Source organism: Macrobrachium nipponense, chromosome 48 (assembly GCF_015104395.2).
Source record: "Macrobrachium nipponense isolate FS-2020 chromosome 48, ASM1510439v2, whole genome shotgun sequence".
Taxonomy (NCBI): Eukaryota; Metazoa; Arthropoda; class Malacostraca; order Decapoda; family Palaemonidae; genus Macrobrachium; species Macrobrachium nipponense.
The window spans coordinates 79,829-98,761 of NC_087223.1; the positions used below are offsets into that span (position 1 = coordinate 79,829).

General features: G+C 35.4%; 1 long non-coding RNA gene across 1 annotated transcript; it reads right to left on the reverse strand.

Moving 5' to 3' along the window:
* Positions 1–651: 651 nt before the first annotated feature.
* LOC135204921 (uncharacterized) lies at positions 652–17,310 on the reverse strand. The gene is made up of 3 exons (XR_010312373.1): positions 17,222–17,310; positions 1,799–2,025; positions 652–1,677 (listed from the first exon to the last, which is right to left on the reverse strand). It is a non-coding gene; the product is annotated as an uncharacterized LOC135204921 (long non-coding RNA).
* Positions 17,311–18,933: the final 1,623 nt, after the last annotated feature.

Sequence of the window (18,933 nt, forward strand, 5' to 3'; positions counted from 1 at the left end):
TTCTCTTGTCCGTCAAGCCAGAAGTCTCGCCAGTCATAGTAAGTGTTCACTTTACAAACGTTTTTATAGTGTTAGTTTACCATTTTAAATTATATTATTAGATATATTAAGGTTTTTTACACTGACTTTTACATTATCTGTGTAAAATAAGGCAAATATACATAATATATATTGGTTCGTAGGGGTCGAGAACCAATTAATATTATTCCCATTAAACCTTATGGGGAAATTAGCTCCGAGTCACGAACAATTTCGAACACGACCAAGGTCTAGGAACGGATTGTGTTCGTGAGTCAAGGGTCTACTGTATATATATATATATATATATATATATATATATAAAAAAAAATATACATACATGCATACATATATATATATATATATTATTACCGTACTTATACATATAGTACAGTTATTCCCCGTATTCTCGGGGATGCATACCAGAACCAACCCCCCCACCCGCGAATAGTTGGAACCCTTATATAAATGCTTAAAATGGCCTATTTTGTTAATTAAAACTCAAGAAAAACCCACTAAAAATTTTTATACGTTTTTTAATAGTTTTATCTGAAAAAGTGCATTTAATGATGAAATTGATTAAAAAAACAGGAATTTGTGGATATCTCATAAAAAAAAAAAAGGGGGAGAAAAATACCGCAAATAATGGGTAGATATGGTCCATAAAGATATCTGTGAATGTGCGATTCCACAAATCCGGAGAACACAAATACAGGGGGCCCACAGTATTATACTACTATATACACATATATATTGGCTATCCCAAAAATGGACAACACATGACAGATTATAAATAGCATATGCCTATATGCCTAAGTTTGAAATCCTGGTGTCCTTTACTTTATAGTATACCAAAATTCCATGTAGAAAATATTCCTTTATTCATCATCTCAATAACACCAACTTCCTACTATGCAAAATTTATGATCCCTTACACAGAGGAAAGACCAAGATTAAATACACCTTAGGAATTTCCTACACATTTTTATACAATAAATGTCAGCAAAATTATTATATGATAAGCTTAGACATTAAGAGTCTATGTACAAATGTTCCATTAAGAGGTTATAAAATCGTAGTAAACAAAATGTAAATCATACTATTAACATACACTTTCAATAATATACACATACAGGTTGTGAAAATGTGCACACACTAGTCTACACAAAGGTATGGGGCTAAGGCTTCATTAATCATATTTTAACTAGAGCAACATAAAAAAATTCATAAGCAACCTAGTATTTTCCTGATGGCAACAACTAAACTACTTCAAGACACTAAATAACCAAACCTAGGAACATTCATATATAACCTCTTAATACTCCATAAGTAAGGTAACAATTTTTCAAATCATTAATATGATAAAACAAGAATTAATAGAGTACTGTAAAAACTTGAATAAATACCAAAATTACACAAACTTCATTCAGAATTCTTTAAAACTGCAAACTCCTTTGAGCCCACATACGAAAACACTTTTTTGCATACTACCAAAGAATAATGCAACAAAGTTAAAATAAACTCAGAGAAAAAAAAAAATTACCATTAAACCTGTGTGTAAAATGCACACCAAAATTATATTACTCCTGATTGCTCATCACAGTTCTCACATGCTCAATGCAGTTCCCAACATCATGATCTGCTTGGCACTGTTCAAGCCTGAAAATTATAAAGTACATATCAATGTAAATATATGATGAAAAAGACCTAGCATACTATGTAACAAATGAAGGTGACCCAGATTTCAATCTAACCTTAAAACAGAACAAGAATTACTTACTTTCTTAGGAGGTTTTCAAGCTGATCTCGTGTCCACTGAACTTCTTTCAATCCCTGAAGGCAATACTGTGCTAAAGTCTTAAAACACAGTTTTCTGGTGTTATTGTGATGGTTTGAGTCCCAGACAGGAGTTGCACGTACATATGACCATGCAAGCAAACAATAATCTACTAGACTAGTCCACTGTTCTGCTTCTGCAAGTTGTGTACACTGTTCTATCAGAGTTTTCTGTAGAGCAAAAGAAATAAAAAATTATTCATAAACCAAAACATAAAGAAATCACCTAAGATGACAAAGTATTTTCAGCATGAAACATTTCTGTAAACAAATCCATCATTTATACTGAACCCACATATTTGTGATGACCCTAGAAACACCACATCTTTATAACAAAGGTAGGAGATTCATGTGCCCATTTGCACTTGAGAACAAGTGAACTACTTGGTAATACCTGTCCATCTCACTCTACCCTATGAATCAGATCTGATGGAAGGTACAAAATTATATAATTGAAGGGTCTGAATAAAAAATTTATTAGTTATAAATGTTAATGGTCAATACCAAGCTCAATCATAATGCATCTGAATTCCAATTCAGGTAAGACGTTGAGCTGTTGAAGAGTCCAAACTTTTGTGATAGCCATATGGATCCAGTGGAGCATTTATTTACATGGTAGGTGAAAAGTTTATCTTCCTTCAGTACTAATGGAGTGATCGAACCTTGAGGGTAAGGTATATTGGGTTGTACTTTCTACTTAAACTATAGTTGGAGATCAATTACCTTTCCCTTTATAGGTTAGATGGCCCTACATCATGGAGGACAGGCATCTCTTTAGAAAGGAAAGGGAACTTTTATAGGGACATCAAGAATGAGAAACACATTATAATGGTAATTATAAAGCAAGAGAATAGACCTCCAACACTACATATTGGACAGGCTGCTGAAAAAATGTATATAATAATGAAATGTAGAAAAAAATTCAATGCATAAGAAATGTAGCCTTTCTACAAGATCCTAAAATACATAAATTCTTGTAGCAAATTAAAATATTCATGATTAATTTAAAATTAATCACTTATTTACTTGCCTTCTGTAAGTTTGCTTATATTTTCATGACATTAGGTGTGGTCAACATTCAAAATAAAACAAAACGCTTGGCTAACATGCTAGTAATGTCTGTAATCACCTATTTCCCACTAGACTGGCGTTGGAATGTTTACATTCTTGTCAGAATGCTTCAGGATCGCCCATTAAGATATGGGAAGGCTGGGTGGTTTCCACTTTGACTGTAGCTAAGTATCCCAATAATTAATTTATCATGAAAATTACCATCACTTAGAATGAATCTTACCTGCTGTTAAAGTTAGCTGACTATCACATTGAATGAGAATGGTGGGTTAGTGCAGCCTGACAAATAATGTTCATCCAAGCAAAATAAACCATTTTTAATGAGGGGGTAAGAAACTTAACCCTCTTAGCCGAAGCAGTAAAAAAAAAATTGTCTCCCGTGTGCCGGAGGTGTTTCAGAGTGAGCGCGGAAGCGGAAAAAATATTTTTGTTGTTCAAAAAATCACAGCGCGCTTAGTTTTCAAGATTAGAGTTCATTTTTGGCTCCTTTTTTTGTCATTGGCTGAAGTTTAGTATGCAACCATCAGAAATGAAAAAAAATTATCATTATCATATATAAATAATGCGATATATCTTCTTCTTCTTCTTCCCAGCTTGTTCCCATTTTTATATGGGGTCGCCGTTTCGGATGAGCCGTTTTCCATCTATTTCTATCTTGTGCTTCTGCCTCATCAATTCCCTTCTCATGTAAGTCTCCTCTCACACAGTCCTTCCATCTCTTTTTTGGTCTCCCTCTTTTTCTTCTTTCCCTTGCACCTCCACCCCCATAGTGTGTCTCCCAGCATGGTCCTAGTCTCTCCTCAACAGGTGTCCATACCATCTCAGCCTCCCCTCCTGCACTTTCTTTGATACTTCCACCACCTTAGTTGACCCCCTTATGTAGTCATTTCTGATCCTATCCACTCTTGTTACCCCAGACATCCACCTAAGCATTCTCATTTCTGCCGCATCCATCTTCTTCTGCTCTGCTTTTCTCATGCTTGCTGTTTCCGTACATACAGCATTGCTGTTCTTACCACCGTCTTGTGAAATTCCTTTTAACCTAAGCGGCACTCTTTTGTCACAAAGAACTCCCGAGGCCGCTCTCCAGTTGTTCCAGCCTGCCTGTACCCGATGTTTTACTTCTTCTTCCATACTTCCTCCAGCGTTAACAAAAGATCCCAAATACTTAAACTTATCAAACTCTCCTTATTTCTCTCCACCAAGCTGAATACTTTCTCTATCATCCCCCTCAGTGGTGGTACACATATATTCTGTCTTGGATCTTACTTATTCTCATTCCTCTGTCCTCCAGTACTTGTCTCCATCTTTCCAATTTCACTTCCAGATCTTCCCTGCTCTCTGCACACAGAACAATATCATCCGCATACAATATGTTCCATGGTACTGTCTCCCTTACTTCCTCTATTTATAACATCCATCACTATGTAAAGATAAATGGGCTCAGAGCCGACCCCTGGTGTAATCCTACTCTCACCTCAAAACCTTCTGTCTCCCCAACACTGCTCCTCATTCTGGTAAATACATTCCGGTACATCTCTTGTATCAATCGCAGATACTTCTCTGGCACCATCTTCTCCCTCAGGCTCCTCCATACCTCTTGTCTCGGGACTCGGTCATAAGCCTTTTCAAGGTCAATGAATACCATATGTAGGTCCCTTTGTCTTTCCCCGAATTTCTCCATTATTTGCCTCACACAAAATATACCATCTGTTGTTCCCCTTCCCTTCATAAATCCCATTCTGCTCTTTACCTATTTGTACTTCTTCTTCTCAGTCTAGCATCTATCATCCTTTCCAGTATCTTCAAAGTGTGGGACATCAATTTAATGCCCCTATAATTACCACACTCTTGGACATCGCCTTTCCCTTTAAAAATTGGGATCAATATACTCCCACGCCACTCATTTGGTATCTTTTCCTGTTCAAGGATCTTTATCATAAGATCGTACAGTATATCCACTCCTTCATCTAATGCTTTCCATGCCTCCACCGGGATCATGTCTGGTCCTGGTTACCTTCCCATTCTTCATCTTCTTCAGTGCATTTAGTACCTCTTGCCTAGAAAACCTCATTACCATGCCAATGTTCACTTGCCCATCCTCTCTTATTAGTCTATTATTTTCTTCATTTAACAACTGTTCGAAATATTCTTTCCATCTCTTCACAATGTCTTCCTCCTTTCTAAGCACTACACCCTCTTGATCCTTTATTTGTTTGATATGTGTTATATCTTTGGTGCTCTTATTTCTAGCCTTTGATAGCTTGATCATCTTCTTTAATCCTTCCTTTGTCCCCAGCTCATTATACACATCGTCATACGACTTTGCTTTAGCTTGGGCTACCACCTTTTTCACCACCTTGTTTTTCTCTCTGTACCTATTTCTGTCTTCCACTGACTGTGACTCTTCCCATCTTTTCTTTGCCTCCTTCTTATCTTTTACTACTTTCTCAATGTCTTCATCCCACCACCAACTCTCCTTTTCTTCCCATATGATACCAGATGTCTCTCCTAAACAGCTCCTTTCCATGCCTTCTTATTACTGCTGCATTTCGTGCCCACCATTCTTGAACATCTTCAATCCCTATATCAATATCCTCCAAAACCCTCCTCTTAAACTCTCTCTTCTTATCCCCTTCCTTCTGTAATTCGTACCATTTAATTTTCCTTATCCCTTTAGCTTTGGTTTTTCTTTCCCTTTTCACTTCAAGTCCATACATAGCAGCCTGTGTTGGGGGGCTACATGGTCGCCTGGAATAACTTTGCAGTTCTTGACCTCCACCAGATTTATCCTTTTATACAAGAAATAGTCTATCTGGGAGAATCTTCCCCCACTCCTATATGTTATTAGGTGTTCCCTTTTCTTCTCAAGAATGTGTTTACTATTGCCATGTCGAATGACACAGCAAAGTCCACTACACTCTCCTTCTGGGTTTCTCTCCCCAATTCCATGGCCCCCATGCACCTGCCCAATCGCCTCATTTTCACTTCCGACAGGCCATCAAATCTGGCCCCACTACCCTCTCATGCTCTTCCAGTTCTTGCATTATTCCATCCATGTCTCTCCAGAAATTTCCCTTCTCTTCTTCTGTGAACAACAACTTGTGGTGCATATGCGCTTATAATATTCAGGATCTCTCCTCCATAACATATCTTCAATCTGATGATACGGTCATTCTTTCTATGCACTTCTATTACCAAGTTCTTTAGTTCACTAGTCAGTACTATGCCAACTCCATTTCTACCTTGTTTATTTGCTCCACCATAATATAGCTTATATCCATCTCCCAACTCTTTAGCTTTATTTCCTTTCCACCGCGTTTCTTGCCACAAACACAACATCTACTTTCTTTTCTCTCATCAATAATGCGATATATGATAGCGCAAAAAAACGAATTTTCATATATAATTGTATTCAAATCGTGCTGTGCGTAAACGGTTTAAAGGTAACAAGTTACTTTTTTTTCGTTGTAATGTACACTAAATTGCGATCATTTTGGCATACACATTGTAAAACGATAAAAGCAACACAGAGAAAATATTATCACAAAATAATGCATGAATTCGTAACGCGCGGACGTAAACAAATATTTTTTTCAAAAATTCACCATAAATCTAATATTGTCCTATAGACTTCCAATTCTTTCAAAATGAAGGACAAATGATTGAATATTACTATACTGTAAGAGTATTAGCTTACAATTGCAGTTTTTGACCATATCTGACGAGTTAAAGTAGACCGAATGTCAAATTTTTTTATATATATATATATATGCAATTATTTCAAAAAATAAGAAAAGCTACAACCTTCAAATATTTTTAGTTTTATTCTACATAAAATTGCGCACATTTTCATATATAAACCTCTATGAAATGCCTAATATGAAACGGAGCAAATATTCTGAGAATGGGACGTACGCATTTTGGAGATTTGTGGCGGAGAATCCGCGCGCGGAGGGAAGGAAAAGATTTTTTTTTAAATTCACCTAAATCTAAATATTTTGCTAGAGACTTCGAATTTGTTTCAAGATGAAGATAAATGACTGAATATTAACTAGACTGTAAGAGTTTTAGTTTACAATTGCGTTTTTTCGACCATTTCGGTAGAGTCAAAGTTGACCGAACGTGGTTTTTTTTTCTATTTATCGTGATTTATATGCAAATATTTAAAAAATGAGAAAAGCTACAACCTTTAATTATTTTTTTTGTATTCTACATGAAATTGCGCACATTTTCATAAATAAAACTTTATGTAACGGCTAATTTAAAATGGTGCAAACATTACCACAATCGCACGTATGATTTTTTCGGAAGAGTTACCGCGCGACGTAAAGAAAATTAATTTTTTTCATAAATTCACCATAAATCGAAATATTTGTGCTAGAGACTTCCAATTTGTTGCAAAATGAAGGTAAATGCTTGAATATTACTAGAATATAAGCGTTTTAGCTTACAATTGCGTTTTTCGACCATTTCAGTAGAGTCAAAAGTGACCGAAGTTGAAAATTTTGGCAATTATCGTTATTTTTATGAAAATATCTCAAAACTGATAAAAGCTACAACCATGGGTTGTTTTTAATTGTATTGTGCATGAAATTGCGCACATTTCCATATATAAAACTTTATATAACGGCTAATTTTAAAATGGTGCAAACATTACCACAATCGCATGTATGATTTTTTTCAGAAGAGTTTACCGCGCGGAAGTAAGGAAAAAGTTTTTTCATAAATTCACCATAAATCGAAATATTGTGCTAGAGACTTCCAATTAGTTGCAAAATTAGGGTAAATGATTGAATATTACTAAAATATAAGAGTTTTAGCTTACAATTGCGTTTTTCGAACCATTTCCGTAGAGTCAAAGTTGACCAAAGGTTGAAATTTTGGCAATTATCGTTATTAATATAACAATATCTCAAAACTGATAAAAGCTACAATCATGAGTATTTTATTGTTGTATTTTACATAAAAATACACACATTTTCATATATAACACTTCATGTAAACGGCTAATTTACAATGGTACAAAAATTATGTCAAAGTGACGAAATAATTTCCGAGATGTGTCACAGGTACTTTTAAGTGCGGCAAGAAAGAAATTCGCGCTTGCGCGCCTGCGTAACGATTGTAAACAAAACAACACCTTGATCCATGAACTCCCAGCATCCCCCTCCCCCAAGGCGCGTGATTCAAAAGTTTTAGGCTGGTAGGCCTATAAGTATTTTTCCGCGAATTAAAAAAAAAACTTTTGTAAGTCGACGTAAAATACGTCCAGTCGGCACACGGGAGACAAAAAATGTCGACGTAAAATACGTCCAGTCGGCGTAAGAGGGTTAACAGCATTCCTGCCTGTTATGCGATCATTACTGGCAAGTATTACTGTTGCCAAACGTTAGCATCACAACAGTGTGCAAGGCCCTTTTAGTGAGACTTGTCAGATGATCCTTACAGGGAAAAAAAGGACTAACTCATAGAGAACTCTTGACTCCTGTGCCTGAGTTGAAAGCCCATAACTGACAGTCCAAAACTAAAATAACTACCAACTTCATATATGAAGGTATGCTCCTCTAGTCACCAATGTGTACCTTCACACTCCCAAATTAAATAGCAAGGATTTCTTAACAATTAACATAGAAAGCAAGATTTGCTATCATATTTGGTAAGGGAGAAAGCGTCCCTGCCACAACGATAGGACTAAGGACTTCATACTATGCAAATAGTATGAGTCAACAACAGTTACATCTCCTCTGGGCTGCAAAAACACCTTCTTTAGTGAGAGGTTTTAGGAAATAAAGCATGCTTTACAGTACGAAAGCCATGAGGATTATTTTCAAAAATGGTAAAAGCCCAGGAATCAACTGCCTTTGCATAGACTTTAGCCATTTTGGACAAAGTAGTGTTTTTTGGACATAGAAGTGTTTGGCCTCTAATACCGCAGATAAATTCCTAACTCTTATACAGGTTCATGACTGTCCAGGTAAACCCTCAAGAGTTCAAACTGGACATAAGACAGCCATTATTCCATTGCTACCTAAGCAGTTAAATTAGTCACTGTCACAATTTTGGGAAGGGCTTACAATTCCAAGTGTAACCTATAAGCAATGAATGAGAGGTTGGCACAAGACCAAAGCCAAAGTAAGAGATCGTGTGTGATACTTACTACAATAACCTCTTAATAGGTCTAACCTCGACATAATGACAGCCACTTCTTCATTAGATAGTAAGCAGTTATATTAGGCACTGTAAACATGACTGGGAAGGGCTTACTCCTTTATATCTTTCTCTGAGCAAAGAAAGAAAAGAGGGGTTGCCCCTAAAATAAAGCCCCTTACAAGAAATACCTGAGGCTTATTATTACACTGCGAGAAGAGCTAAAAGAAAGGTGTCTTCAAAGTTCTTAACCCTTAAACGCCAAAGCGGTAAAATAAAAAATTGTCTCCCGTGTGCCAGAGGTGTTTCGGAGTGAGCGCGGAAGTGGAAAAAATATTTTTTCAAAAAAATCACAGCGCGCTTAGTTTTCAAGATTAAGAGTTCATTTTTTGGCTCCTTTTTTTTGTGATTGGCTGAAGTTTAGTATTGCAACCATCAGAAATGAAAAAAATTATCATTATCATATATAAACTAATGCAATATATGATAGCGCAAAAACGAAATTTGCATATATAATTGGTATTCAAATCGCGCTGTGCGCAAAACGGTTAAAGGTAACAAGTTACTTTTTTTTCGTTGTAATGTACACTAAATTGCAATCATTTTGGTATTATAACCACATTGTAAAATGATAAAAGCAACACAGAGAAAATATTATCACAAAATAATGCATGAATTCGTAACGCGCGGACGTAAACAAATATTTTTTTCAAAAATTCACCATAAATCTAAATATTGTCCTAGAGACTTCCAATTTCTTTCAAAATGAAGACAAATGATTGAATATTACTATACTGTAAGAGTATTAGCTTACAATTGCAGTTTTCGACCATATCTGACGAGTTTAAAGTTGACCGATGAAGATTTTTTTTAATATATTTTTTTTTATATGCAATTATTTCGGAAATTATAAAAGCTACAAACCTTCAAATATTTTTCGTTTTATTCTACATGAAATTGCGCACATTTTCATATATAAAACTCTATGAAATGCCGAATATGAAACGGAGCAAATATTCTGAGAATGGGACGTACGCATTTTGGAGATTTGTGGCGGAGAATCCAGAGCGAGGGAAGGAATGATTTTTTTTAAAATTCACCATAAATCTAAATATTGTGCTAGAGACTTCGAATTTGTTTCAAGATGAAGATAATGACTGAATATTACTAAACTGTAAGAGTTTTAGCTTACAATTGCGTTTTTCTACCATTTCGGTAGAGTCAAAGTTGACCGAACGTGGTTTTTTTTCTATTTATCGTGATTTATATGCAAATATCTAAAAAATGAGAAAAGCTACAACCTTCAATTATTTTTGTTGTATTCTACATGAAATGCACACATTTTCATATATAAAACTTTATGTAACGTCTAATTTAAAATGGTGCAAACATTACCACAATCGCACGTATGATTTTTTTTGGTTTTCGGAAAGAGTTACTGCGCGGACGTAAAGAGAATGTTATTTTTTTCATAAATTCACCATAAATCGAAATATTGCGCTAGAGACTTCCAATTTGTTCCAAAATGAAGATAAATGATTGAATATTACTAGAATTTGAGCATTTTAGCTTACAATTGCATTTTTCGACCATTTCGGTAGTCAAGTTGACCGAAGGTTGAAAATTTGTCACTTATCATTTTTTATATGAAAATATTTCAAAATTGATAAAAGCTACAACCATGGGTTGTTTTTAGTGTATTGTGGCATGAAATTGCGCACATTTCCATATATAAAACTTTATGTAACGGCTCATTTTAAAACATGGTGCAAACATTACCACAATCGCATGTATATTTTGATTTTTTTCGGAGAGTTACCACCGCGCGGACGTACGGAAAAAGTTTTTTCATAAATTCACCATAAATCGAAATATTGTGCTAGAGACTTCCAATTAGTTGCAAAATGAAGGTAAATGATTAAAATTACTTAAAATATAGAGTTTTAGACTTACAATTGCGGTTTTTCGACCATTTCGGTAGAGTCAAAGTTGACCGAAGGTTGAAATTTTGGCACTTATAGTTTATTTATATGAAAATATCTCAAAACTGATAAAAGCTACAATCATGAGTATTTTTTAATTGTATTCTACATAAAAATGCACACATTTTCATATATAATTGATGTAGGATATTACACAATGCATACATTTGGTGTTTCTATTTCTTCCTTCTTTTATCTCTCTCTCTCAGCAAAAGAACTGACAGACAAATATATACTTGTTCAGCCCTCTCTTTCTTTCTTTGGAAAAGATATATGTACTTATGGGAGGAGAAGAAGTGTTGCCTATAGAAGTTCATTCAATCTTTCGATATCATAAGGAGTTATTCTCTCTCTCTCTCTCTCTTTATATATTTCTAATGATAAAATGTTTCAGATAACTTTGAAATGATATTAATAATACCAATTCAATGGTATACTTGATGTAGGATGATACTTCAAGTATACATTGGTATCTGAACTTTCAAAATAGGCAGATATAAAGCAGTTTAGAGGGGATTTCCAACTATTCATGGGTTTGAGCTATTTGCGGGGGTGTCTGGTACCCATCCCCGCGAATACGAGGGAAACACTGTAACGGGCAATAGGCAATCTCCATATGGTGAGACGAAGTATGTGGAGGTTTGATGAACATCTTCTTCTGGACAAAAGAAGAGGAACATCTACCACTGGGAAAGAAAGTTAGGGGAATTAATCCCTGGGGGCAAGAATGCACTAACAAAATCATCCTAGTGATCTGCAATGTTCACAACCTGAGTATTTCCTCAAAAACAGCCAACTGAGGAAAACTAAAGGTCTAAATTCAACCATTCTAGAAGGAAGGCATCTACTGCCCATGCCTGAGGATCCTGGCATGAAGGGCAGTAAACTGGTAGTGTAGTGTTTCAGGCAGTCATGAACAGAGGGGTGTTTGGGTCTCCCTCAGGTTCCACACCTGGCAAAACTGAGGCAGGAGACTATCTGACTCAATACCTTGTCCTTACTGCCGAGTTGGTCTTCATTACCAAAGTTTCTTCTTAGGACAAAACGTGGAAGTGGAGAGTAACGTTGCTGGACTCTGTCCAAATGAAAAGGTAGTTTCTTTGCTAACCTGAAGAAAATTCTTGATGTGTCTCTCCTTGTCATCTTAGGTGAGAATCAAAGACTTGCATAAGACAATTCTAAACTGACATCAAATGTTTCTCAGAATGGTTCCTCAATCTGCCTGCAAGACATCTGAGGTCAGTGTAAAGGTTCTTGAGGTCTATATAACCCATAAAGTTCTCAAATGGTGGTAGAAAATTGTTATCATTCTACCTGTTGGGAAAAAAAAAAAACTCAACAATATATATAGTTGCTCCTAATCCTCAGATGGAACAACTGACTGGGTTAGAAAAGCATGGTAGTCAACCTTGACAAAATGTCCACGCTTAAGACTAGACATAAAAACAAAATTTCTCTTCATAACACATTGGTGATAAACAACCAGTCATTCAAATATGGGAGAACTACAATACTCTAATTCCAAGCAGATGAATCCATACGGCTAAGAATTCAACTCACAAGAGAAAAGGAGAAAACTTTACTTGACTGAAAGAGTACTGGGAAGTGGAAGTACGTTGTCCTACAGGTTGACAGAACTTATCCTTTGCCATTCTGAAAACCCGCCAGAACCCATGAATGACTTAGTGAAAAAGAAGTAATATGAATAAACTTGTTGAGACAGGACATGCCCATGACTCGATGGCCTCGTTGCATAACAACTATCCAAATACATGCAGCCCTTGGTTACTGTTGGTATCGCTTACCAGTATTTCAGTTTTACAGCGCTTGTTCAATTTATTCATAATTGGGTTTTACCCTCTATAGGGTTTATAGTGTGTTGTTTGGTTATCAGGGGCTTAGGCTAAGTGCTGAGACCACCTCATAAAATACAAACATAAAGAATATGCATCTTTTCCTTGGCTCTTTTAAAAGTTATCCCTTACTTTGCTGTATCCAATAATACTGTATGTAGTTTTATATAACTATTGTATTATAAAATACCAGCAAACCGATCATGTTACTGTTTGGAAAAATCAGCTGAGAGCAGAGGTAAGATTAGTTTGCCGTATTTAACTCAATTCAGAGCAATTTTCTTGCTTACTTTTTAGTGTAATTACTCTCTGGAAACTCTATTTATATGGGACATGATCATTTTTTTGTTATATGTAGTGTTTAAAAGTTGAAAATATGACTTAAATATGTCTTGTGGAAAAAACTTGAGTTATTCTTTTTGTTAATAGATGGTGCCATTGTCTGGTTATCGGTACTTAGTCATAACACTCGTGTGTGTGTGTGTGTGTGTGTGTGTGTGTCAAACAATCCCAAAACTGTTACCATCTTTTCATTGAACTGTACTCACTAAGCAATACTAATTTTTGTTTTTTGTTAAGTCAAAGTATATAACAAAACAAATAAAGTAATCATGCATTTACTGTTAACATAAATGAATAAATCAATAAAACTGAAGAAATAGTCTTGAATTACAGTGCAAACTTTCAACATTACCTATAAGTAAAAAATTTTTGTTATCCAAAGTCAGTACTTTGAATAACATCTAATCGGGCTGAAGGGTATAGACCACGTACCAATTTTTCTTATTAATATAACTAAAATAAAATTTTCAAGATTTAATCTTGTACATACCTATACGTATATGCAATGACATTTATAGAAAAAAAGGTAGTTTTGGGAAAAACGACCCACCCCATAAAAAACTCTGGGGTATAGGACTGAAACATAAAAAGTTATGCTTTAATTCACTGTACCCAATGATACTGTATAGTCTCATAAGAGTATTATAAAATACAAACAAAGCGATCAATGTTGTGGTTTGGAAAAATCAGCTGAGGCAGAGGCAGGTTTATTGCATCCTATTTAGCTCTATTCAGTGATTTTCTTTTTGCTTTTAAAAAGATCTCTGGAAACTCCATTTATATGGGACAAGGTTATTTTTCGTTATACAAAGTGCTTTTAAGTTGAAATATGACTTCAATAAGAATTGTTGCGAACTCGACTGTTATTTTTTTTTTTTTTGTTAAAGGATGGTGTTGGGAGCATTTTTTTGTGTAAAAAAAACAGATTCCGTTTATTATTTTCACACCTCCTTAGACAACCTGGACGCCACTGGCTCCCCAAGGGCGGCCATATTGATGCGGAGCTCAGTGCGGACACCCACTCAACATAGGCAGGTTCACAGCAGTGATCCCCACCTCAAGCCATCCACTGGCCCAAGCACCGAGACGCCGGTTTACAGGGCAACGCCACGCGCCCCGCCGTTTGTTATTTCATCCTATTTCATAATAACACGAGATTTAAGTATTCATCTTTTATTGGTGTTCTTTCATGGCCAGTATTTTTTATTAAAATACTTTTTTCTCCATGATTATTTCCGGTAGAGTTGCATCCCTGTTGCTGTTGCTAATGCAAGATAATTTGTAGTCATTAGCAATGTGAACATTTAATTTTCTCAGGTTCAGTTACATCGCAGCTTAAAATAGCAGTACTACTGTACTCGTATTTTCTTGCCAAATAATTTTCTTCCATAGCAAATAAAAGTATAATGCAAAACATTCAAGTCCTGTTCTATTAAGTAACGCCATCTGTAACATAACCTATGTAAATTTTTTGTTTTTACTAACATACAATGGCTGAAATGCAAGCAAAACAGTGTTTGATATCAGATTCGGTTCGGTTGTTGTAGCAAAACAAACTGTTATCGTTCAGTTGTTTATGGCTGTAGCGTTAAGCAAAATTTATAATGTTACTAACAATACTTCTATCATTTTCTTTGCTTTTTTAACTTATTTAACTAGAAGATATGATAGTAGAGAGATGGATTTCTCTCTCTCCCCAAGATTTACCATGTTCTTTGAATCTGACACTAAAAATTGTTAGAACTACTTCGCAGACCCTAGTATATGATTAGGCAAATGAAATTCCACATTTTCATGTGAGTTATTACATATTAGGGCAAACTATGTGCCATGACACGACTAAGGCATCGTTAACAAGTCTAGGGCACTGTAAGGTGGATTGTGGCTCCCGTAGACTTTTCAATTTCGGTTAATGACAATTTCAGTTAGCGTCAGGCCCCCAGGAACGGAAAGCCTGTCATTAACTGGGGGCTGCCTATACCCTTCCAAACTGAACTTTTCTGTGTGAAGAGTGTGGGGAGGATATTAGGAATTGGATGGTAAAATATAATAAAAATTACAAAACATCTTTCCCTGAGAACCATCACTACCGAATGTTCTACTTACACTTTGCTAGATACTTCCTATCTGCACACGGCCTTCTGAGGATCCACACAGCCTACTTGAACTGGGAGTTTCAAAACTTTTTAATTAAGGATACATGTGTAAAATTTTCACTGAGAATATGAGTAAGACCTCAACTAAGGCAGAACTCGAGAGTAAATTTTTAAATACATGAAAACTTCGGTGCAAAAGGACTGTAGGGGCTAGACCTCTAGAGGGAAGACTTAAAAAAAGTAGGTTTATGAATCTCTAACCTCCTGATTCGAGACATACAGGGTTAAGGGTAAAGGAGCTAATGATCGACCACTGTCAAAAACAGCTACGATTGCTTGAGAAGGGCTAACTGTATGATCTAACACAACGTTTCTGTTACTTTACAACAGTTACAAAAGGAATAAGACATTACTCCCATTGGCCTCGGAAGTAGGTCTATCATCTTAAACGAATTATTTATTTGTTATAGATTGATATATCCACCTATATGCCCAATGTTTGGCACAAAGCCATAAGGCCGTATGATTTTTAGGTATGAAAAGCCTATCCTATAGCATTTATGCAGAACCTCATTATATCTACATACGTTATACACACATACATAAAACATAACTCTTCATTTAAAGAACTGGGTTCTGTTCCAGCGACCACGTCGCGAAACGAATTCGTCGTTAAGGTGTTTATTTTCTTTTAGACATAAATTTTCAGTTCGATATATTTATTGCCATAAAGAACTTGTTTTCCGACCATAGCCTAATTACTTGGCTAAATTCTGACAACTCTTTCACTTTAACTTCATAATTTTATAATTTCACATAGTAATGTATAATTTTCTGTAAAAGAGTGTACTTTATTTAACACATTTAGCCTACGTTCCCGAGTTAGCCTAATAGTAAGTGAATACAGTAGTAAATTTTTCTCAGAATTTGGACATTATTATCGGTAACTTTCATATCCTAAATTTGGTATTTCATAATTATCGCTATTAATTTTGATTGTAGAGGGTAGTGAGATGAAAAAAAAAAAATTAATGAATTTCGGAGATCACATTGCATTTAAATGTCGCTGTTAAAACATAACAAAGCACACCGTCGTCTATTGAGGAAAGTGAACCACTAAACTATTCTCTAATGAGACAAAAGTTTTCTAGCTTAGATAAAGATTTACAATTGCACTTCTTACTCTAGTATCATCTGATCTCATGTGTGACACATTGAAAAATGTAAATACACAGTTGCATAAAAGAAATTATCAAACTGTATCACATATAAGTCTTTCAAGCATACTAAGAGTAAGAATGCATTCATTGCCGATGCCAATGCAGAGTAAAAGTCGCAGCTACAGCAAAAAGCATCTGTCCAAAGGAAGGTCAACTCTGCAAACAAAGGCTTGACTAAAAACGGATGATGTTCACGGAGCTTCAGTCCTGAATAAAAATAAAAAAGCACAGGCTACAATTAAAAAACCGGCTTGGAAAAGGAAAGCGAAGCAAAACTGCAGTCTCCAAGGCAGTAGAAGAAAGACTGATATTTTGCTGGGATATGATCTTGGTAGATGACCTTGCATATCCACTCCGTATCGCATGAGTTTACCAGATACCAAGATTCCTTGTTTTACAATCTTTGATTGTTTCTACCGGTTTTCCAGCTAGCGCTAGAAGATTATCCTATTGTTAAGACCAAAGGTTGTTCTGCATATGAACAAACAGCACATTCTAATAATTAAGTCAGAATTAAACTATGTACTCACTGGACAAAACAGTTTGGACACCAGTGGATTAGTATTAGATGACTCATCTCTTTTAAACATGTAAAGATTTCACATTAAAAAAAAAAATTATGTATATATATTTATGTATAAATACATACGTACTTTGAAGTTAAGCAGATGAGGTGCAGCTTTATTAAAAGCAGGGGAATCTGTTTTTAGAGACTAGTCGTGATACAGGAAGAGACTTGAATCTGGTTTTTCTTTTCATATGATTCAACTTTTCTTCCACTTTGCCTTATGTCTGGTTGTGGCAGGATACCATAAAAGGTTTCATCTGGAAATAGGTAAATTTTATCTATTTAAAACAGAATATATGCTCCCAAAAGATACACTTCAGCTACAGTAACGAGAATTCTAGCATGTTTTTATATAGATGACATTATTTAGCACATTTGTTCTCATTTACTAGAATGCCCAATAAAAAGATATCATCAGTCACAAATAAATAAGAGCTGAACAGTAATCCAATAAAAAGTTGTTTTCTTTTCAATCGTCATGATATTCATATTGCATAAGTTATGTGTTAAATAAATCCAAGCGCTTACAACTACAGTGCATAGATTTGACAAAATTTACTTCTTATTGCCAAGAGTACATATGAGCAATGATGTACTATCAAAAACAATGGTTTTGAAAAGATTAAGCCCAAAATATGTTAATTTGACACTTCTATGATAAAAATAAAGTTTCATACACGGTCAATCCCCTGTATCCACAGACTCGTGATTTGCAGATTTTTCCATGACCATATACGTATACCAATTATTTGCGGAAAATTCGCCTGTTCATGGAATATTTCACGGAGAAATATTCACAAATTACTTTATTTTCATATCACTTTCTGATTGAAAGCACTTTTGGTAATAAAACTATTAAAATACTCAGATATAAGCATTTTTAGAGGGAACTTGAGTATTCATGGATTTTAGCTATTTGCAAGAAGGGGGTACCTATCCCCCCGTGAATATGGTGGAGTCTACGGTTATACTTACCCAGTAATTACTTAGATAACAATTTCGTCTCGGCAGCTTGAAAATTGAAAAAATTGGAAGTAACGCTTCACAGATTTAGTGCACGTGACTGGTCCCACCACTAACAGGAACACCAAGAACGACTAGCATACAACCTCATTTTGTTTATGCTGTATGTCCATCAACGGGGAGGAGGGCGAGGACTCCATCTACAATTACAGGGGAAGTAGGCAGTCCCCGGCTCACAACGGGAGTTCCGTTCTTGAGACACATTAGCCGAAAATCGTCGTAAGCGGAAAAATCGTTAAAAAATCCTAAGAAAACCTTACTTTTAATGCTTTTGCTATATTAAAAAACTATGTAAACTGCATTTTATTAGATTTTTCATGACAAAAACCAAATTCAAATATTGGTTATTTTGCATTTTTGGGAACCATATTTCTTCTGCCAGATCGGCACAATAAGGATCATAACCCTGGAACAAGTGTTGTAAACCTGGAAATAATTTCTGATGAATATAATTGAAAAGCGTTGTGTAACCTTGGAACGTCATAAAGCCAGGGACTGGCCTAGTGTATATAAACTATTTATCATAAAAATATAATTTTTATATACGTAACCTACCAAGTAATTACTTAGCTCATTCCAGACTGACAGGAGGTGGGATACATGGACATATTCTACTCCAAAATATAGTCATGTAAGGAATCTGAAAATAGTCGGTAGCCTTGAGCAAAATGCTGGCAGAGAATTGCCTAGTTGCTCAAACTTAAACTTATAGCAGCACAGTGGTAAAGCCAGGAGCGCCTCTACTTATAGCAAAGGGGTATTCTGATTACTAAA